Raw genomic sequence first — 23,713 nt, 5'->3', positions numbered from 1 at the left:
CCAGGAAAGTAGGATGGGGGTGGATGGTCCTGGACTGGTCCTGGCTGGTGCCAGTGACAGGCTTGGGTCTCAACACCCAGGGCAGGATAAGGCAGTGGAAATGGTATTGACGGGAGAGGAGGCCTGGCCCACGGGGGCTCAGGGAGCCTGCTGATCTTCTCTGGTACAGCACCTGCTTTAGGTTTGACATAATCATAGGCTTTCTGAGTGGAAAAAGACCTTAATGATGAGCTCTTACAATTCCTTAAGAAGAGACTCCCCTCTACTACATTCGAAACAGGTGGGTCACTCTGGCTTCCCTGAACATACCCAGAACCCAGTCCCAAGCTCATGGTCTACCAAGGGGTTCCCGCCACTAAACTGAGGGCAGATTCTTTTCGCATGAGCCCCAACCTCTCTCTCCAACCCCACTCCCACCTTGGACTGCCTGTAAACCCTTGTTCATCTTTTAAGACTCAGTTCAGGCTTCTTCTCCAGGAAACCTTGTTTCCCTACCACCCCAGGTTTGGTACCATCCTTTGTGCTCCCACAGGCCCTTCTGCTTCTATCTTACTACACTGATCCCTGTGTTAAAACAGTCTGTCTCCATCCAAGACTGAGAACCCTCAGAAGTCAGGGACCATGGCTGATCCACTGCTATATCCTGACTACCCAGCACAGGGCCCGGCACAGAACAGGTGTTCAATGAGATTTACCAAATGAACGGACTTCTTTCCAGGTGCTATCTTCTGAGGGCACACACAACATGGCTGTTCTTCCTGCCCCAGAAAAGCCCTTCTCACAACAAGTGTGTGACCATGTTCTTTGCTCCTGTGGGCCAAAGCCCCCAGTCTCTTTGCTGGTTCTAGACACCTCTTTGTCTGGGTGATAGATCAGGTCAGGTCAGGCCCCGACACCCTCAGTGCTCTGTGGCTGGGAAGTGGGGAGGAAGTGTTGGAGAGAGAGGCCCACTTGCCCTTCCTGGGGAGAGTGCTAAAATCAGAGTGGGAGATGGGATTCAGATCTTCTCTGTGCTGACAGCAAGCCTAAGGTGGGGAGGGGAGGAGGCATTTTACTCCCTCCTCCCTTGACACCACTCTGTTCTGGCCCTCTGCTACCTCTGTGAATATCAAAGATGATGCGTTTGAGACAGCTTAAAAAAAAAAAAAACAGTAACTGCCCTGTACAAATGTGTGAGGCTATATTATCAATAATATTGACATGCTCACCCACTCCCTCCCACCCCCCACAGTTCTATCAGCCATCGGGGCCTTCTAGTGATCCAGATCTACCACCACTGCAGTTTCCATGACTCACCCCTTCCCCTAACTGCAGCTGGCTCCCTGCCCCCTAAAAGGGCACACGGCCTGGGAGCCAGTGGGGATGGGGGTCACCACTCCTGGCTGTGTGACTGGGGTCCTGCTTCATTTCTCTGGTGGTAATGACTGCTGCCCTGCCTACCTCTAGGGGTTTTGTTTGAATTGAGTAAGATAAAAAGCTTGAAAACTATTGGGGGGGAGAAAGATTGTACTGGCTGTACAATGCTCTTTGTAATAACTTTTGCATTTACTCTTCCTTTCCATTTTTACTGCTGGCTCCTTTAGCACCTTCATCCTGATTTTCACTATTTTAACAGTCTGTTTACTATTTCCAATTGGAAGTTTTTGTTGAATATAAGGGAAATCTTTCCCATGATCAGAGACATCAATGTGGAGCCATCCATTCTTTTTGGCTGCGAGCTCCCCATCAAGGAAGGGCTCCAAGAGAGACAGGACGGCCACATGAGAGATGCCGTGAACCTGTCCCATCTCCACACTCACCTTCGCTCACCTCCACACTGTTGTCTGGGACACTCCTCATGCCTGGAACCCCACTCCTTGTCTCCCTGACTATCCAGACCCTACCCCCTTTTCAAGGGCCCTTCTCTGGGAAGCCTCCTCACCCTTCCAGCTCTCAATGCTCATCATCTATAGGCTCCTATTATCCTCCCACTCCTCCCTTTTTTGGGAGTCCATCTCTGTTTAATCTTCAGAGCTAGTCTGTGTGTAGCTCCTCAGGTCAGAGATGGACTGATTCTTCTGTGTGTTCCCAGAGGCTGAAGGTGAGAGAGAGGAGCCCTGTCCAAAATGTTGCAGGCAGCACGGCAGCACTGGGAATAGAGCTGAGGTTCCTGAGCTTTTCCCCTAAACCAACCACTGAGCATTCTCAACAGAATCCATACACCCGCGCACATGTGCACCTGCAGATTAGCCTCCCTGGTAACCAAGAACCTTTACTGAGTTCTTATTATGTGCCATACCCTGTGCCAACTACTTCCTCTATTTAATTCTTAATAAGAATTTGATGAAGAAAGCAGGAGAGGTATACTTTTTTTTCATTTCACGGATAACTGAGTCCAGTGGAAGAGCAAGGTGAAAGGGGACTGGCTAACATTTGTTGGGTGTTACGGCCTTTATATACAGTTATTCATCATACAAAGACTGAGAAAACAGAAGTGGGGAGAGCTGAAATAATCTGCCCACAGTCATGGGACTTATTATACTATTTTCTCTTTTGTATATGTTTGAAATTTTACATAATAAAAAAATTTTTTTTTAAAGAAGACAGGTCTGGTTTTCCACCACACAGTGCTACCTTCCAAAGGCCTGATGACTCAAAAAGAGGTAAAAATCGTCTTTCCTCTTCCCTTCCAATGTGCTCAGATGATCCAAAACCAAGATGGGGGTGGGGTGGGTCTCCAGAGGCAGGTTTGGGACAGACAGCTTTGTAGAAGGGTAAGAAATGGAACTCCTTTTCCTCCCATTCAGGGCTCCCCTGTCTGGGGTGACAGGGGAGCCCCCAAACAGGTCATTTAGAAGTCCTAGCTGGAATGTCCAGAATGTCATTTGGAAGTCCTAATTCTCTGACACACACAGTCTGGGTGGGAACCCTTGCCTTCAGGGAGGTGGATTTCTAAAATTCATGGAACAGAGCTACTGTGGCTCCATCATTAAAATTCACTGAGTACTGACTTTGGGCCAGGAGCTGGGCATGCAGTGGAATCAGACTTGTTCTTGCCCTGGGGAGAACCCAGACTGGTAGGAGACAGACAGGGACAGAAACAATGACAATATAGTGTGGTGTCAGGATGAGAAGAGGATGATGAATCCCTCCCCCCACTCCAAGGGAGCCATACACAGTGTAGCTGAGGAGATGGAAAAAAAAGTACCAGGTATAGAGCAGAAGGTGCTATAAGAACTAAGGGAAAAAAAGACTGGAGAAAGCCTGGAGAGGGGAAAGTCAGAGCTCAAGGTCATGGAGACTGAGTGGGAGAGTGTAAGCTAGAACCCAGGCCTTCCAGTCCAGGGCTCTTTCTACTTGCCTTGAGCCCTACCCCATGAGCTTTCAGTTCCAGCACTGACCAGAGGGACTAGACTACACTGGGTTTTCACCGTTCTCTTCAGTGTGTCAAACGCCTCTTTGCCTACCACTCAGATCCAACATTCTGCAAAGACCAGCTCCATTTCCCCTGCCTTGAAGCCTTCTCAGACCACTGCAGCCTACGTGGACAACTTCCTCCTTTGAAGCCCTACAGTACTTATCTGATCACACACTTTTCACCCATATGTGTCTTGTCTCCAGAAGCAGATGCATTACTAAAAGGATGCTTTGTGAAGGCCTAGAAAAGGAAATGGTGATGATCCCTAGGCATCAGGATGGGTTCACGGAAACCAAGTCATGCCAGACTAACCTCATTTCCTTTCTTCATCAGGATTACCTGTGTTTGCTTAAGCAGGTACAGTTAGGGCATATGTAGACTTCTTCAGACATACGCTGGGGTGTCTCAGGACAACTCTGAGGACACAATGGAGAAATGTGTGCTCCATGTCACTACAGTGTGGAGGGTTAGTCAGTGATTGGTGGACTAACCAGACCCAAGCGGCAGGGTGGAGTGACTGACAGATCAGAGGTGAAGAAAAAGGAAGTTTCCAATGGCAGCAAAAAGGCTTGGTCCTGGTTCAGCATGTTGACCCCTGACATGGGGATGGCCTGTTCATCATATCTACGGATGTCAGATTAGGGTGGGAAGAGTACCAAATACATGTGTGGAAGATGGACATTAAGAGCTAAAACACATGAGATGAAAATTAATGGAGATAAATGGGAAGTCATGGGTTTTGGATGAGAGACAAAATGGAGATTGTTCTGGGAGGAGTGATCAAGATAAGAAAGGGTTTAGAAGCCATGTGAGAAACACGGTTTAAGGAATTGGAGGTTTAGGCTAGAGGAAAGATAGCTCAGGAGAACATGCCTGAATTTTCAGGTATTTGAAGGGCCATCATGTGGAACAGGAATTAGATTTATTCTACATGAACCCAACAGTAAAATTAAGACCCTTGGAAGCAGATTTTGGCTCAATATTAGAAAATTCTAACCATCAGAAAATCCAAAGATAGAATGTGAGCAGCCTCAGGAACAAATGAGTTCCCCAGCACTGGAAGTGTTCAAGCTCTGAATGGGTAATAATGTGGTAGGTCTACTACCTATACATCAGTTTACAGAGGTTTTTTTTTTTCAAGAGTGTTAATTTGTGTTTATTCATTCATTCAGAGATACCTCTGGAGAGCCTTCTATGTATCTGGCACCATGCCAGGTGCCAGGCACAGAAAAGTGAATAAGAAGACACTGTCCTTGCTCTCAGGGAGCTCCTGATCCTGCTGAAAGCAGATGGACGAGTTTATTTCAATTTATTTATTTCAATAGTATCTTATGCCTTGATTACAGGCCTCAGGACAGGGAAGGCTGACTTCAGCCTAAATCAAAGAGTTCCTATGGAAATTCAAACACACGTTTGGTTACTAAAGGTCATAGTTTAATCAAGGCCAAATCACTTGTGTAAACCAACTACTGGCTGTGGGAACATAAGTGTACACTGAAGCACAATTTGTGAATTTCTGTGCATGGTATTTTGCTCTTACAGTCCAAATTGGTCTTTGGCTGGAACTTGTTTATGTATCTACAGATTGTCTTACAAGTGGCTGTGGTGTCAGGGCAAAGTGATTTAGCCAGCGGGGCTACCCAACTCTCCATTTCTTACCCACCCTATGGGGACTGCTTCAGCACAGACATAAACATGCTCCTGCTGTTACCTTATTGCACTCATCACATGGGGAGGCTAGAAGGCTTGATTCAGGGATATGATTGGATTTTAAATCCCAGTCTCCCAGGATTTTAATTACTGGTCTGGGGCAGCAGGGCTAGGCACTGGCTGCCTTTGGATGGAGGAGGTCGATACGCCACTCCACAACATATTGAGCCACAATGCCTGCAGACTCTATTTCTCTATTTAATCATCTTTTGCAAAATTTACAGTGGAACAGGAGGGATCAATACTGAATTTATCACATTCTCTTGTAAATATGAGCCAGGAAAGAGTTCCAGGCAGTTTGTTACTGAATGGGAGGGAACACGTCTGTGTATAGCTGGGCATTAGGAAATGAGACAAAATCCATACTTCCTGGCATAAGCTACAGATGCTCAGCCAGTCTCTAAAAGCCTGAAGACAAGTTCAATGGGAAGAACACTGATTCATTCACTCATGTGATCAACCAACCAACATTCCAGAGCACCTATTTTATGCTGAACCCTGTATAGACTCCAGGAACACAACTGGAGCTCTGCTCTTGAGATCATAGTCACAGATACCACAGTGGCTCTGCCACTTACTAGTGGTGGAACTTGGGCAAGTTACTTAACAGCCTAATGCCTTTGAGTATGCATATGGAAAATGTAGGTAATAAGAGTATTAAACTTGCAAAGATATTTTAAGTACTGAAAGAGAGAAAAGCGTTAGTCTAGGGCTTGGTACAAAGTAAGAACTCAATAAATGACAGCTATTGTTATTTTTACTACAATTACCATTATTAAGCATTCCTTCCTATAATATTTCTCACTAATGGTATATGAGTAGAGATGGAGGTGTTGAGGAGGGAGCCAGCCACCCCAACTCTTTAGCAGATGGAAGGGAGACTGAGTGGCCTTCCACAGGTTAGAGACCTACTCAGGGCTACTGGCAGCAGAATCAGAGGAACAGAAGGAAGAGGATATATGAGGAGACACATGCTAAGCTGTTTTTTCAAACTTCAGTTGTAATCTTTAAAACAATAAAACAGCTTCCTAGGGAATTCCCTGGTGGTCCAGCAGTAGGGGCTCCACGCTTCCAATGCAGGGGGCAGGGGTTCAATCCCTGGTTGGGGAACTAAGACCCCACATGCCACGTGGCTCGGCCAAAAATAAGCTTCCTAAAATTGCTGTGGGGTAACAGAGTGAGAAGTGATTCACTTCAGGTAGGCAAACCAGGAAAAGTGACAAGAAGAGCCATAAATGAGTTGGCTCTTGAAGGCTAAGTAGGGGTTTGATAGGTGGTGAAGTGGGGAAAGGGAATCCCAGGCACAGAAAAGTGAATGAGCAAAGGTTTGGAGGCAGGAAAGACTCCATGCTAGGGAATGAGTAGTTGAGTGGACCTATGGCAGAGACAGTTCCTGTGTCCCCAGGCCCACCTGGCTGCAGGCATGCCCCTGGTAAGCCTATCAAGCTCTGGTCCCAATCCTGAAGCAAACAACTGTCCCCTGCCCCTCTTGGAGATAGGGTGGTAGAAGATTCCTGGTGGGCTGCAGAGAGACTTGCAGGCTGGGTTAGGCATGTGAGCTTAACTCACAAGCATTAGACATTACTGAAGGTTTCAAAACAGGGGAGTGGTAGGGTTTTGCAGGGTAAAGGTTTGGAAAGGAGCCTAGAGGTAGGGAGACCAACAAGTAGTCTCTTACAATAGTCCAGGTGAGAGTGATGAAGTTTGAACTAGGATAGTGGGGACAGAGGAGAGAGGATAAACTTGAGAGAAAACTCTAAGAAAGATGGGTTCGGTGGAAAGTGAGGGTGAAGTCATCAGACACTTATAAACACTTTCTTGTTTGGATGACCAGTAATGATGATGCCATTCACCAACTAGGGAATACAGAAGAAAGTATGAGGAGGGCTGGGTTTGGATACATTGAGCATGAGATGTTTACAGAATATGAAGCATCAGCAGAGCTACTAGACACATGAAAATGCCTGATGTGTTCTAAGGAAGGCAAATATGCAGGCTGGTCTGGTTAGAAAAGAGGTGATACAAAAGCATGGAAATGAACGTTCAAACGTATGGAAAATTTCACATACAGAGTTAGGTGAGGAAAAGGGCAAAAGCAAAAACTCCTGCCAAAGATTTCTGTTCAAGGCAAACCTAAGGTAGGGGTTTTCTAGATGAGGAATAATGCTCTGAATAGCATGTGACATATGCGTTGGAAGTATGGGGATCCTTAGTTCATTTTCATTTGGGGCAAGTTTCCTGTATGTTGTGGGCTTTCAGTAGGCCAGCCCCTGTGCTCCCTACAATCCAGCACAGACTATGCTCAGAAGCGGCAGCAGGCTCTGTGACCAGAAAGCAGCTGGGAGTAATTGTCAGTAAGGAGGGAGAGACTCTGGATAAAGCAGAGTTCAAAGTGGACTATAATAAGAGCCTGGGTCCCCGGGCTTCAGCACCCCTCCTCCCCTTCCTGCAAATGACAGCTGAGACCAAGGCAGCCAAGCCTGGGGTCTGGGCTGAATTTAGCAGTCATAATTATACTGCTGACGTCTGGGGCAGAGCCACAGTCTCTGCAGAAGACAGCAGCTTTTGTTCATGCACTAAAAACACACCATCTTCAAACATGCTAATCGCATGTCTGCTTCCATCTAACAACACTGAAGGAGGCTGAGGAAAGGGCACACAATGCCCACACATCTGGCTAATTCAGTTACGAGGCCAATCAATCTTGATGGGTTGTCTATAAAATACCAACCACCCCAAAGGACTGAGCTGACCAGATGTTTAAGCTTCTGTTGACCAATCCCAGCCTAAAGTCCATAGCAGAGAAGAGGGGGTTATCAAGAGATGGCTTATGCTTCCACTCACATGTCTATTCCCAAAGCTAAGTAAAGCCTTCTGCTTGAATGAGAAGTACCAGCACGTCAGAGTGGTGGCTGAGCCAGGCTAACTGGAATGAAATACACTCAAATATACAGACTTTCACTCTGACCTTAAGGAAGACAGGAGGCCTTATTTACAATTGGCTTTGAGAACAGCTACAGAAACAGAAACCGATGAAATAGTTTTGCTAACTGCACTTCCCAGAATGGAGAGAATCAGGAATACAGAGGCAAGTATCTTTAACTATGATATTAAATGCCACAGGCTGCAGTTCTGGGCACAGGAACTGTTCACCACTGATGTCTGCTTTTCAACCCCCCATCAAGGTCGAAAGGAATTACTCATCTCCCTCATAAAACTGTTGCCAAAAAAACCAACAACAAACAAACAAACAAAAAACCAGGAGCCACTGCCAAACGGACTCTTCCAGTTAATACTCCTTCCTTCATGCTCAACCACAGTCACCAGGCAATAGTCACTGAAAGTATAAGTGGAAGGGTAGTGGGGAGATTAGGAAAAGGAGAAGACAGGGAATAGATTTGAAATCTATACCAAGAGGACCATTTTCGACCCAGAGCTTCTTTCTGGTGCTAATGATTCCACTGTTTCTCAAAAGTGCTTTTCCCTAATTAATTCTAAGGACTTTACCAAGTCTGTCTCAGAGTTGAAGCTTCATGACAAACCAGATAGATGGACTTGGGTAAAGGAAACCTCCAACTTTTTAGAAAGTGGTGAGAGAGAAGCACATTAAAAATGAGGGTTTATTGTGATAGCCCATGCCCAGAACAGTACCTGGCACTCAGTAGGAATTTAATAAATATTTGCTGACTGAATAATTATGCCCTAGTTATGATGCAACTGAGCTATGTTCCTTCAATGTGTTTGTCAGGAGAGGCCTCCCGTAGTCCCTGGTAATAATGCTGAACAAAATCACTCACAGAGATCCGGGGCATCTTCTCTCAGCCTGAACAGGAAGGGATGAAGTGGTATTGGGAGGTAAGGGTATGGACCTCATTACCACCCACACCCAGAAACCTCTTCTTCCTCTGCCCATGGCTGTAGTAACCAATGCTGCTTACCAATCCTGCCTCCTTTGGATTCTTTTCTACCTTGATTTATATGATACACAATACCTAAACCTTTGTCTCCTTTGCAGGTTCCTGTTCATTCTTCTATCCCAAGTCATGGGTGACACCCAAGGCTGAGTCCTCAGCCCCTGTCCCTTTCTCTCTGTATCCATTCTCCTTTAAAAATAAATAGTTCCAATTTGCACAAACTATCCCAGTGGTTCTCAGTCCTGGCTGTACATTTAGGACTGTATGAGAAGTATTAAAACCGTATCAATCCAAAATGGGAGAAAATATCTGCAATATATATCACAGATAAATAGCTAATATTCTTAACATACAAAGAACTTTTAAAAATCAAGAGGAAAACAAAGACCAAAAGTCCTAGAGAAAAATGGGCAAAAGACATGAATAGGCAATTGACAAAAGGAGATAAAATGGCTCTTAAACATTTGAAATGATGCCCGCTTCAGTCATAATAAGAGAATCAAACTAATAAAACTATACCAAAATACTGTATCTCACCTATTAGATTGGCAAAAATTCAAAAGCTTGGCAATATACGATGTTGACAAGGCTGTGAGAAAACAGCCACTTTCATACATTACTAGTGCGAATGCAAAATGGCACAACTTCTATGGAGGAGAAATTTGCAATATTAACCAAGGGCATATATTTATCCTTTGACCCAGCAATACCACTTCTAGAACTTTACTGTAGAGACGCACCTCCCACAATCCCCGAATGTACGTGCAAGAGGTTATTCACATAGCATTATTTGTAATTGTAAAATAATGGAAATCAAGCATAGGATATATAGCACATACACACAATGGGTTACTATGCAGCTGTAAAAAATAAGGAAGATTTCTGTGAAATGATATCGAGTGAATTTTAGGAAATATGGTTAAGTAAAAAAAGCAAACTTCAGAAGAGCATATATAGTATGCTTTTATGTAGGAAAAAGGAGAAATAAGAAAACACACATATATTTGCTTATACGAAGAAATACAGGAAGAATAAACCAGAAATCAAAACTGGTTATCGGGCTTCCCTGGTGGCACAGTGGTTGAGAATCTGCCTGCCAATGCAGGGGACACGGGTTCGAGCCCTGGTCTGGGAAGATCCCACATGCCGCGGAGCGACTAGGCCCGTGAGCCACAATTGCTGAGCCTGCGCGTCTGGAGCCTGTGCTCCGCAACAAGAGAGGCCGCGATAGTGAGAGGCCCGCGCACCGCGATGAAGAGTGGCCCCCGCTTGCCACAACTAGAGAAAGCCCTCGCACAGAAACGAAGACCCAACACAGCCATAAATAAATAAATAAATAAAATTTTAAAAAAACCCAAAAACTGGTTATCTACAAGGGGTCAGGGCTTACTAAGGAGAGCAGAAAAGGGTTGAAAGGGACACAGGAGGGAGTTTTACTTCTCTGAGTATACCTTTTCGTACAGTTTTTAGAAAAACGTTAATGTTCTACATATTCAAACAACAAAATTAAAATAAGGAGAGGTAGAGGAGAAAAACCCTAAAACTGAAAGAATACTGAAAAAATTAACCCAACTGTATTTCAAACGAACAACATAAACACCCTGAAGGGAAAAACACCCACCTAAGTAACTGAGGAACCAGTATTTGACTATATACCCTTAGCCTTGGATGGAGTAGCTGGGAGAACTGTAAACAAATTCTGACCTGAACTCTTTTAGTAGTTTGTTTCCTATAGTAGTTTAGCTGAAGTAGGTCTGAAGATTTTTTTAGATGTATTATAGGATTAAGTAAATGAGTACATGTATCAGTGCCGTTTGGAGCCGGAATTCTCACTACAGAAGAAGGGGCATAGAAATATGAAATGTGTGAAGACAAGGAAGAACGCTGTAACAATGGACTGGAATGGGAGGTATCAGTGTTCTCAGGACCTCTAAAATAGGTATGTGCATATGCATATATGTGTGTATATGTATATGCATGTGCGTAGTAAGCACACCTATTACTCATGTTTCCGTCTCTAATACAACTGACCACTAAAACGTTGTAGGGCTTTCAGAGAAATGGCTGATTCCAGGGCAATGGCAAGGTGGATCCAAGGTAAGACTGAAACATCTTGCTATGCCAGAAAATACGGAAATTAAAAAAAAAGAAGATGGGGGTATGGCACCCTGGCCAAATCTGAGACAATTTTAGCACCAATGTAACAACTAAGGTCAGTAATTAATTCTAGAACATTAAAGCAATAGTATCCACAAGCACATTTGGACAATAAAGAGATAAATGGGAGAAAAGGGGTTCTTGTTGACCACAGAATGCCAGGTGCTGACTGGTCAACTGTGGAGTGAGCACTGGAGTTGGGAAAGATATAAAATATTCATTTTGCAACCATCATATAAAGATTTATTCAGGAAAGAACCATCAGTGGATGCTAAGTCTAGGGGGGAAATTTTGATGAAAAGGATAGTTGCATGGCCTTCAAAATGTCTCCCCACAGACTTTATTAATTCCAAGGGAAAAACTAATAATGATACAATGGAGAAACTGGACAATACTTGGGTTAGAGATGGGCTGGGAGTAAGACTTTTCACTGAAAACCCTTTTGAATCTTGTACTGTGTACAAGTTAACTATTCAAAAGTATTAACTATTCAAAAACAGAAAGAAAAATAAAACATTTATAAAATATCTCTGATAGTGTGGTAGGTAAAATAATGGCCCCCAATGATGTCCATGTTCTAATCCCTGGAACCTGTGAATATATAAAGTTAACTTGGCAACGGGGAATTAAGGTTTCTCATCAGTGACTTTGAGATGGAAAGATTATCCTGGATTATCCAGGTGGGCCCAATGTAATCACAAGGGTCCTTTACAAGTAAAAGAGGGAGGCAGAAGAGTCAGTGTCAGCGTGATGAAATGTGAGAAAGACCTGAGGGACTGTTGCTGGCTTGAGGATGGAAGGGGACTGAGAGAAGGAATGTGGGCTGCCTCAAGAAGCTGGAAAAGGCAAGAAAACAGATTCTGAGTCTCCAAAAAGGAACGCAACTCTGCTGACACCTTGATTTTTGTCCAGTGAGATTCATTTCAGACTTATCTCCAGAACTATAAGATAATAAATTTGGGTTGTTTTAAGCTGCTAAATTTGTGATAATCTGTTTACAGCAGCAATAAGGAGGATACATAGGAAAAGCTACAGTGGTTGCCTCTGAGGAGGAAGACCAGGCATGTGGAAGGCACACTTCTTTTTCACTATACATCCTCTGGTACTTCTTGAAATTTTTATTTTTTACCTTTTTTTGAAGTAAAAATCACTACAGTTGCTAAACAAGCCAACAATGGACAATCACTTCAGCGGCTCTCTACTGACTTCAATGTTGAGTACAAGTCCTCTGGCTCACCGCCAAGGCCCTCCACACTCAGGCCTCCCTACCCACCATCCGCTAGGTGGCCAGTTTCTTCCAGGTCTTGAACATGCAAGGCTCATCTCTGCTCCTCCCACACCTGAAAAGCTTCCCTCCTCCCCCCGCTGGTTTGAATTCTGCCTGTCCTTCAGGATATGCCTCCAGGCACCCTCCTCCATGAAGCTTTCCACAATGCCAACACTGATCTTTCCCTGCCTCACCTCATTCATTATACTTACTGTTTTTTCTGACCTTTGCTTACATTTAATTTAGTCCTGTTACCCACTGTCATGGTGTTTTCAAAAAGTGCTTTGTGTCTGGGCCTTTTCACCAAACCAGAACTCTACAGGGTGTAGTCTGAAGGAAGGGCCTGTATCTTTTTTTTCTATTCCTGTAATGCCTAGTGCCCATTTATAAATGAACTTAGCAAACATTCAGTGAGCATCTACATGTGCTAAGGATAGTGCAAGGTGCTGGGGATGTAAGCCCTGCAGATCCAGACCCTACCTTGTGTAATGAAGGCGAGATCTATTAATCAGATAACTGAATAGCTACATGCTGTGGTAAGTGAGATAAAGAAATTATACAGGCTGCTTTAAGAGCAGAGGAACCTAGAAGAGGGATGCCAGTGGTCAGCTGCAGGAAAATAATTAATAGTTGCTGAATAAATATGAATACTTAGATTTGCAATTAGATAAATCAAAGAGCAATTATTCATCAGAATCACAAAATTTGAAAATGGAAGGGAGCTTTGAGATCACCAACGAATAAATCACCAGCTTAGACCAACTAATTTTATAGATGGGGAAAATGAGGCCCAGTGAGGGGAAAGGGACTTATTCAAGGGCCCACCACAAGGTCAAGTTAGTGCAGGTCACTGGACACCCAGTCAGCACTTCTCACTGCACAGGGTTCATTACTTCAAAGGGAGTTTCTGAAGGATTCCTGAAGTGGCAGGCTCCTTTCTTCTGCTACACTTAAAAGAATTCATTTCCAAAATGATGTTCAGGAAGGAGTCTGTGGGATCAACCTACAGAGAGCACCTCTGCTGTGTTCTCCCTGGGACACTTCTAGGCCTCTGTGTAGAGGAAGAGAGCACGTGAATACTAGAAGCAAACTCTTTTTAGGAAGGGAACCTCGGTTCTGACCCATCTGACCCTGGGATGGGCCTCTGTTGCTATTTTGCAGGCTCTGACCTTCAGACTGATGTTCCCCTTCTTAAAACACAGTGCTGCCCTTTCTCTGTGCATTCTGCCCGAGAGCACATTCACTGGAGGGGCACGAGCGGGCTGGCAAAGGGCAGTTGGCCCTGCCTTGGGAAATCGGAATCCTACTCGGATGTTTCCAGGCCCAGTGCAGGTGGAGGAAAGCATAGAACGCAGAACAGACCTGGCCCAACTGATGCTGACCTCTCCCTCACCCAAGGGAGCCTTGGCCTCCAGCTGCCACTGTTGGCGGTGATGAGCTCATGCCGGATACCAGCCAGGCCCATCTGAGGACTGCTTGGAGCCGATTAAAGCCTTGATGAAATGCGGGTGCCTGGATGGCAGGTGGCTCTGGAAAGCTTGGGGCTCTGGTGCCCAGACGCTCTCATCTCTAACTCAACTATGCAGTGACTCCTCTATGTCCATAGGATCTGGGATACAGAAACACCTTTCCCTGGGGACAGCAAGGACAGTTCATCATTCTGCAATGACTAGGCCAAGGGCAGAGGACAGGACTCAGGGTCACTGAGGGCCCCTTTTAGCCCTGACCTACCATATGAACTGCAGTAACACCACAGAATTCCTCCATTCCCCAAAATGCCCCTGACTGGACTGCTGGGTCCTTCTGGATGACTAATGGCCATCACTCTCCACAGGCTTTTCTCAAGTCAAGTGACAGGCTAACATCTACACTTCAGGTCTCCATGTATATGCTATTTGCTCAGGGAAGACCTCCCTCACCTTCTTCAGACTAGATTAGGTCTCCATTACACTCTCCTAATACCCTCTATTTTTCATTAATACTACTTCTCTCAGTGGTAATTACCTAATAATTTTGTGATTATTTGCCTAATGTCTATACTCTGCCAGACTTAAAGCTTCATAAGAATGGGGAGTGCAGGAATTCCCTGGCAGTCCAGTGGTTAGGATTCCACGCTTTCACTGCCGAGGGTGCAGGTTCAATCCCTGGTCAGGGAACTAAGATCTCGCAAGCCGCATGGAGCGGCCAAAAAAAAAGAAAAAAAAAAAAAAATGGGGAGTGCTATACTTGTTAAGGTAATAACTGGAAATCAATAAAAAGACCAGTATGGGCAAGAGAAAGTTTTACAGGTAAGTTTTTAATAGTATTCTTTAAAAAGAAACTTTTATATACAACAGAGGGGCCCCTCCTATACACCACATTAGCTATGGGACCAACTGGCTTTACAGCCTGCAACCAGTTACCCATCCAAGCCAATCTCTTCTGGTTTTGAGTGGCATGGAGGATTTTCTTTCTTTTTGTTTAAAATAGCGTTATATACTATAAAGCTCACCTATTTAAAGTATACAATTTAATGGGGTTTTTTTTTTAAGTATATTTACAGAGTTGTGCAACCATCACCATAATCTGATTTTAGAATACCCTCATCATCCCCAAAAGAAACCTTGCACCCATTAGAAGTCACTCCCCAATGCTCCCACAGAAAACTGCTGGCATGGAGGGTTTTTAGCTCTGTGTCCAAACAACCAGAAGAAAACTTCAGCATCTAATCATCTGACATGATTTCTTCATCATACAGATGAAAAAAGTGATGCCACAGAGGGGCTGTGATCTGCCAGAGGCCCTACAAGGGTGAGATGGTGGCAGAGCTGGGGCAGATCATGGTCCCCAGTGCCTGCATCCTAATGGCATTGCTTTGATCTCTCTGCCATGCAGTGTGTCTGTCTATCCCAAACTGTTTAACCCCATGGACTTTAAGCTACCTGAGGGCAGAGGCTATGTTCTGCTCATTTGTCTTCCCCTCTTGCCCAGGAGTACCATGAGAGCATTGATGCCTAAAGTGTAGTCCACATACTTGTGCTGGTCTGCGAACTTTGTTACCAGTCATCGGTGAGACAAGCACAGTAAGTGAGAGTAAGTGTCTGGAACTTTTATAGCAACTTAAGAGTAATTTTGTCTGTTGAACCTAATGACGAATTTGGGCCTGTATTTTATATGCCTTTTCAAAATATATTTTTTCTAATAATTTGTTTTCATCATATTTTACAAAAAAGAAAACCTGCAGAAGACAGGTTTTTCAGATAGTTTGAGAAGCACTGCCTTAAAGCAACCCCTTCCCCACTCTCTTCTGCTTCTCCTTTTCCCTGTTTCCTTGAATCTCTTGCACTGGCTCCTCTTCTCATGCTCACACCTGAAATGTAGGTTCTCTCAGTTGTGTCCTTGGGCCTCTTTAGCTCTACAACTTTCCATGGACAACTCAGACTAAGCCAGCTTCCACCACCTCCAAGAGACTGACAACTCTCGAATCTTCACGCCCAACTTACAGTCCTTTCTCTCCTGAGCTTCAGACTCTTTGTCCATCTGCCTGCTACACATCTCTACAAGAGTGTCCCACAGGGTCCCTGGCTGGCCAACAGCTATTTATTAGTCACCTACTATATGACAGCTGTGAGGTTTTTTCCTAGGAGCCGTGAATATGGCAGTGAAATAGAGAGACAAGGTCTCTGTGATTACAAGGCTTACATCCTAGCGGCAGGGAGAGAGAGATGATAAACATGCAAACAAACATGAACATTTTAGGGACTGATAAGTACCATGAAGAAGATAAAATAAGGTAATATGACAGAAAGTGACTGGGGGGCTTCCCTGGTGGTGCAGTGGTTAAGAATCCTCCTGCCAATGCAGGGGACACGGGTTCGAGCCCTGGTCCGGGAAGATCCCACATGCTGCGGAGCAACTAAGCCCGTGCGCCACAACTACTGAGCCTACATTCCACAACAACTGAAGCCTGGGCGCCTAGAGCCCGTGCTCTGCAACAAGGGAAGCCACCGCAATGAGAAGCCCGCGCACCACAACGAAGAGTAGCCCGCACACCACAACGAAGAGTAGCCCCCGCTCGCTGCAACTAGAGAAAGCTCGCGCACAGCAACAAAGACCCAACGCAGCCAAAAATAAAATAAATTAATTAAAAAAAAAAAGTGACCGGGGGAGCTATTTTACTAGGGTGGTCAGGGAAGGCCTCTCTGAGAAAGGGACATTTGAGTTGAGACCTGAATTCCCAAGGGGGAGAGTGTTCCCATCACTGGGAGAGGTTGGTACAGAGGCCCCGAGATGGAAAGGAGCTCAGTGTGCCTGAGGGGCGAAAGAAGGTCAGTGTCACTGGGGAACAGTGAACAAGCGGGGTGAGAGAGTGGCTAGAGATGAGGTCACAGAGACAGGCAGGGTCTAGATAACATAGAGCCTTGTAGGCTCTGGTAAAGGATTTGGATTTCATTTTGGTTTCACTGGTATGCCAACAGATGATTTTAAATAGCAGAAAGACAGGGTTTATGTTTTAAAAAGATCCTCCTGGCAGTTATGTGGAGGATGGATTCATGGAGACACAAGTGGAAATGGTGAGACTAGCCAGGAAGCTGTGGCGATCATCCAGGAGAACTGCATCGTGGTCCTGAACTGGGACTAGAGTTTGACTAGAGGCAAAAAAGGGATGGTTCAAGATGTACTTTAGAGGTACAGCTGACAGGACTTACTGAAGGACTTGACAGGCAGTGTAAGGGAGAAAGAGAATTCAAGGATAACTCTAAGATTTGTGGCCCGAAAACTAGGTAAATGATAGTTATCATTTATTGAGATGGAGAAGACTTGGGGGATACCAATTTTGGGAGAAAAACAGAAGTATATTTTGGCCATGATGACACTGAGCCTGAGGAAAGAACTGGAGCCGGGGAAGTGAATTAAGTGGTTAGCTATCGTTTCTTTTTGAGGACTTTTAACCATGAAGGGATGCAGAGAAATGAGGTGGCAGCTGGTGGTAGATATGGGGGTCAAGGGAAGTTTTTAGTTTGCTTTGTTGTTTAAGATGGGTGACATTAAGGCATGTTTTTATGCCAATTGGAATGAGCCAGCAGAGAGGAGAAAAAGGATAATGTAGGAAAGACAGGGGATCACCGGAGGAGCAAAGTAATTTGAGAAAGAGAGAGGAAATAGGAGCCTGAGACCAAAAGCAGAGGTGATCTTAGGAACTTCTTCCATTGCAGAGAAGGAAGGCAGCATACAGGAGTATAGGTGCAGGTAGGCTGGTGGAAGTGGTGGTGGGAAGATAAGGTAGTTTCCTTATGACTGCAATTTATTTTCTCTATGAAGTGTGAAGTGAGATCATTAGTTTGGGAGTTGGGGAAGGAGAGCGCTAGAGGTTTGAGGAGAAAGAAGGTATATAAAAGTGGTCGTGATCCAGAACAAGACTGTGATTTTACTCAAGAAGTGTAGCGGGGTGGTGGCAGTATTGAGTGTCTGAAATTCACGGACATAAGTGTAAAGTGAGTCAAGTTAGCAGGGTTGTGTGATATTTTTTTCTCCAGCAATTCAGCTCTTCAGATACAGACATGAAGTAAAAAGAAATTGGGTTTAACTAGGGCTAGTGTTTCATCAGGTGATTACAAAGAAGGGAGAGAGAAGCAAGGGAATAGTTAGAACACTGGACCATGGAATCTAAAAGTGGGAAGGAGGGAGGAAGAAAATGTTCAAAGCAGAACTGGTCATTCCTCTGCACATCCAATCCACCCATACCTCCTTCCAGTATTCCTTACCTCAGTACAAGCACATACCCTCTACTCGGCCATCCAGTCCAGAATCTGGACCTGATCTTGACTACTCCTTCTCTCTCACCATCTGATCCTAATGATTCTACTCCTAAATCTTTCTGGGATCAGTTTTTCTCTCCTTTCCCACTGCAACTGCCTTGCTGTAGGTCTCACCTAGACAATTAAAATAGCTTTCAAATGAAATATTTTCCCTTTCTCCAATCATGCCCCTCCTAATATATTTTTCCCCTATTTTCTTTAATCTTTCTTTCAAGTATAACATATATACAAGAAAAGTACAAAAAAGGCATAAGGATACAGCTCAAAGAATTTTCACAAGGTGGATGCATAACTAGCACCTAGATAAAGAAGCAGAACATTATGCACCTCTGAAGCCCTCACGTGCCCTTCCCGAGTCACTACCTACCCTCTTGAGAGTAACCACCATCCTGACTTCTTACACGTTGGGTGATTTGTCTATTTTGAACTTTATATATCAGTCCAGTCATATAGTTAGTACTCTTCCATGTCTGGCTTGTGTCCAGAAATGCTAATTTGTTGAGATTCATCCATGTTGTTGCATACAGCAAGAGTTCATTCGTTCGTTTGTTCATTCATTCATTCTATTATTCCATTGCGTGTCCATAATTTATCCATTCAACTAATGATACACATTTTTGAAACTTCTAAACCATCTTTCACATTAAACATAAATCTGATCCTTCCCTACCCTTAATCTTAATGGTTTCCCACTGGAGGATAAAGTTCTATTTCCTTAGCAGATCTTATGTTACAGGCCTTCATTATTGGTTCCTGCTTTCCATTCTTCAATTCATACCCCATAAATTCAGCTCTTCTGAACTACCTGCCATGTACTGAATAAAGTATGCTGCTTTCTACTCCATACCTCTGAACATGCTGTTCCCTTTGCCTTTCTTCCTCATCCACCCGGTAAACTCACATGCATCCTTTAAGACTTAGTGTAAACACCATCTCCCATACCATGCTTTCCCTGCTCTCTCCAGAGATTTAAAAGGTCTTTTCTTTGTGATCCATCAGCACCTTCTATACATCTCCATTAATACATCAGATAGCAATTTTTTGCTAAAATGTCTGATTTCCTCACTGACCTATGAGTTCCTTAAGGGTAAAGAACATGTCTGGATCATCTTTTATTTCCCAGGTGCCTAGGGGGAAGCCTATGACAGGAGAGATGCTCAATAAGCGCTCGAAAAATGAGTGAGAAGACTCGCCGAGGAGTTACATAGTACCGTATGCGGGAGCTGGAAGGGGTCCTTGGAATCAGCTACACTAATTTCTCTATTTTACTATGGAGGAGAAAGGTTTTGCCTAAAGGAGATAGGGTTTGCTGGTGGCAGAGCCAGAAGGTCTGATCTTCAGCCCAGTGCTCATTCCCCTTCCCTGCATTGCTGGCAAGAATCAGAGGGTGACATTTCCCTAGAGGACAGCCTGGGGCAAAACTGATCCCCTCAACATCTGGCAGTGCAGCCAGATGGGCAGACAGTGAAGTGGAACAAGAAATGGAGCTCTAAGTTTCTAGCCCCAACAACAAAATAATAGGCTGTTAAAGGGAAGACATCAGCACTGGAAAGGTTCCTTGCCTCAGGCGGCAATGGTTGGGAATTTAAGGACGGCTGGTTAACACTGACAACTGAGCCCTGTACTTGGACAGAGGGACACAGAAGGGCAAGAAAGTAGGTAGGAAAGAGGCTAAGGGAAGCCCTGGGGAAGATGCTATTAGGTTTCATGAAGCCCAGTGTTTCTGAGGTGATGAGCACTGGTGGCTGAAAAGGCAGGGGCACTGTGACTAAAAGAAGGAAGATAGCTTCATATGTGAAGCTCTAAAAAGCCAGATATATTATGACACTCAGAGCAAGTGGGCCAGGAAGCAAAGACACCACATCTCCAGTGGCATCCAAATCTACAGTGGCTCTCGAGATTCCGGCGCATCCAAATATGTACTAAACTATGTGCAGGGCATTGTGGCAAAGGAGGCAGGGAAAGTAAGACATAACCCTCGCCCTCAAATGACCTCAGTCTAGCAGGGGGGACTGGACCCAAATCACAGGGAACAGGGAAGACTTTAGAAGGGAGGTGGCATGAGAGCTGCGGATTGGCTGGTAGAAAGCATTCCACTAGGCCGAGAAACAAAGTCTTGAAGGGAAATGAGAGGCAGAAAGACCTGCACGAGTAAAGGCACTGAGGTAGGAACACAGAAGTGACGTTACGCTGTACCTGGAGTATTAGGGCAGCAGTGGGAAAAAACAGTTAAGTGAGGGTCAGACTAGAACAACTCTAAAACCAGGTTAACAAATTAGGATGGGTAGGATTCCTTTTTTTAAAAAAATACATGAGCACTGGGTGTTTTTCAAGTTAATAACAGATATTATATGTAGAGTGCTTACTCTGTAGAACCTACACATGCCCAGTCCTACAAAACCTTAGATGGTAGGTGGCACGCTCCCATTTCCATATGAGGAAAGAGAACTGCAGAGCGGTCACAGCTTAGCCAGGACACACAGCTATTAAGGGCAGGGTTGTATTCAGATCCTGACTCCACAGTTTATGCTCCCTCCTTGTGGTCTTTCTCACCTGGGGTTTCTCCTTTGAACCACAACTGGGAAATTATTTGAGTAATGATTTTCTCAATTCTCTCAAGAATGGTACATAACTCGTACCACTTTAGATGCCTGGGAGAGAAATTAATTCCTTGTGTGCGTCTGCCTTAGAACATTACAGCTTAATTTTCCAGAGGAACCCTGGTTGAGAAAGGCTGCATGACAAGAGATATGTTTTAGGAAAATCAATCTGGCAGTGGGATCACATCCCTGGGAGGAAAAAGCTGCAAAAGCACCTGAACAGCCTCAGAACTACTGGGATGAGTCAGCTCCAGGGGCTTGAGGAAGGAGGCCCCCATCTTCTCTAATTACTTGTCTTCTCAGTTGTCCTGCCCTTCCTTCATTCCTCCAACCTTTTCTTGTACTTGGCAGTCAAGTGCTGAAGCAGAGCCTTCCTGCTCATAAGCCAGCAACCCAGGCAGAAGCAGCATCTTCAGAGATGAAAACCACAGAAGCCAGTGCACCCACTTTTCTGTGGAGGCTGGGGATAGAAAACTGGCACTACTGAACTCAGAACTCTTCCACAGAAATCCATCTGGCAAACTCCTATTACTCTCCCTGATAAGGCTGAAGCACGCCATCCTCTGGGAAGCTTTCTGTAACTGATTCCACCTCCCTGCTCACCAGGCAGAAGCAGGTATTTCCTCCTCGGTATCCCCACAGCCCCTTGTCCAGGACCCTGCTGGAGCACCTGCCTGCTGTCACTGCCTGTTTCCATGTCTGTCTCCTCTACCAGTCTGAGCCTCTCTCAGGGTCAGGGACAGTTTGCCAGATCCATCTTAGGATGCCCTGAGGTCCATGGTCTCAAAGATGGCAACTGGCTTACCCAGAGTCACACTACAGAGCTGAGATCAGACACACTACAGGTCTGTCTGATCCTCAAGACTGTGTTCTTTTCACTATGTTACAGGGTCTCCCGAAGATGAAGAAGGGCCTTTCTGTGCTAAGCACCCAGCCCAACACTGAAGAGTTCAGAGGCGGTGCTATCAGAGTAGACCAGACCACCTGGAGAGGCTTCCTTAGAGGTAGATCCTTGAAGAGTCTGAGGATCTAGCTGAGAAGAGAGGGAACACGATGGTGTTTTAGGCAAGGTGGGGAAGTTGTGGGCAGAAACAGAATTAAGAAGCCGTTAGGTAGGAGTACAGGTTTCATGGGGGAGGAAGGGGATTACAGCTGCCAGGTGAGAGTTTGATTTCTTTATACAATCGTGGAGCACCTACCTGTACTAGGAGCTTTTATAGATGTCATCACTAATCCTCATGCCCACTAATCGCTGTGATATTTCCCAGGTGTTACTTTACAGATAAGAAAACTGAGGCTTAGAAAGTTAAAGTAACACGTCCAAGCCAACAGAGCTAGTAGCTGGGGAAGCTGGGATTCAAACCCAGGTTGGTCTGACTCTGAAGCCTAAAGTCCTTTTTATTACTCCATGCTGCCTCTTAAGAGGTCAGAGAACTTCCCACATTACCAGACTGATGCTGCTGCCTGGACCTCCCCCCAGCTCTCACGTGGGGACTGCTGATCAGAGGGCAAGCGCGGCTGCCCCCTCTAGCTCTAACCCTCTAAGATCTGGGGGCCCTAAATCCCTGTGGACTAAGCAATTTCAATGACAAGGGTTCGGTGTTGACCTCGTGAGTACACGCTGGCCCTGTGTCTAAACCTGCCTTGGATCTCACAGAGAAAGCCTCTAAGGTGCTGCAGCAAAGCCGGTGGCAAATATAGGCTAAAAAAGCTGGACGGTCAGGAAGGCAGGGCCTGCCTTCCCTGCAACCTTCTGGAGGAGGTCAGCTGAGGTCAGAAAACTTTGGAAATGTCACTGGCAAGAGCCCCTAGGACAAGGGAGCAGGATCCTGCCTCTCGGTTGGCTGGTCACACACACAGGCAGACCAAGAGAGGTCAAGGGGGGAGGGAGGTCAGAAGTTGGGAAGCCTGCAGGCCCTGAGTGACGGCCACTTGTTCAGGTCAGGAAGGGAGAAATAAGTGGGTTAATGGTTTTGGCCCTTGAGGCTGGGAGGCTAGGGCAGGGGGTGTAAATGGATTCTGGGTAAAAAGGCAGGTGGGTGAACTGTAAAGGTGGGGGCTAAGGGCATCTGTTCCAAGTCAACAAGCAAGAACCATGCCCCTGGAACGGCTCAAAGGGCCAGCCTTGGCCTGGGGGGTGAGGGTGGAGGGGTGTTTCATAAAAGGCCTGTGTTTCTTCATTTCAAAGGTGTTCGATCTGGAAGGCTGGGGAGAAGGACTCTTTTTAGAGTGAATTCCCTGTCTGCTTAGGGGCTGAGGGGAAGCAGGGAATGTAAACCACTGGACAATAGCGGGGGTATTGATTGATTTTAAGGCATGGCAGAGAGAAGCTCCATGGTGAACACTCCAATTCCTAGCTACAGATGTCTCGTCGGAGAGCTTTCCAAAGGACAAAGTGAGTAGCATCTTGCTTGGGGACGTTTTCTAAGTCTCTGCTTCTGGGAGCAATGAGTTCTTGCTCCAAAAGCATCAGTCATCCCAGGCGCTGTCACCACATCCATGAGCAGTCCTGCCCCTCACAATGTACATGCCCCAGACCAAGGCACACTCTGGCTGCTCTGGGGCAGGTAGGTCCCTTGTAGGCTGGGGATATGGGCCAGGCCTGAGTCTTAAGTGAGTGTGGCTGGGGCTGATATAAGGTGGCAGGATTTGAGGGTTATTGGGAAATCCTTCCAGTCCAATCACATGACAAGGACTAGAAAATGATCTGGGGAGGTTGGGCCAGGGAAGCAAAGGCTCTGGGACTGAAAGAACTTTCTTTCAAGACTGGGTTTTGAAAAAGTGATTGGCTGCAAAGGACAGGTAGCAGAAGATACAGAGAAGAAAATCACACCTCATTTAAAAGAATCTATTTCAACCAGTCAGAGAAG

At 45.3% G+C, this 23,713-nt stretch overlaps 1 protein-coding gene across 3 annotated transcripts in view; it reads right to left on the bottom strand.

The window, feature by feature from the left end:
- The window catches only part of CLPB (ClpB family mitochondrial disaggregase), a 147,498-nt gene that overhangs the window by 44,909 nt on the left and 78,876 nt on the right, over window positions 1-23,713 (bottom strand). The window lies entirely within an intron of this gene.

This window comes from Balaenoptera physalus (genome assembly GCF_965194825.1).
Source record: "Balaenoptera physalus genome assembly, chromosome: 10".
Lineage (NCBI taxonomy): Eukaryota > Metazoa > Chordata > Mammalia > Artiodactyla > Balaenopteridae > Balaenoptera > Balaenoptera physalus.
The sequence above is the reverse complement of the archived record's forward strand: the minus strand, read 5'-3'. Positions and strand labels throughout refer to the sequence as shown.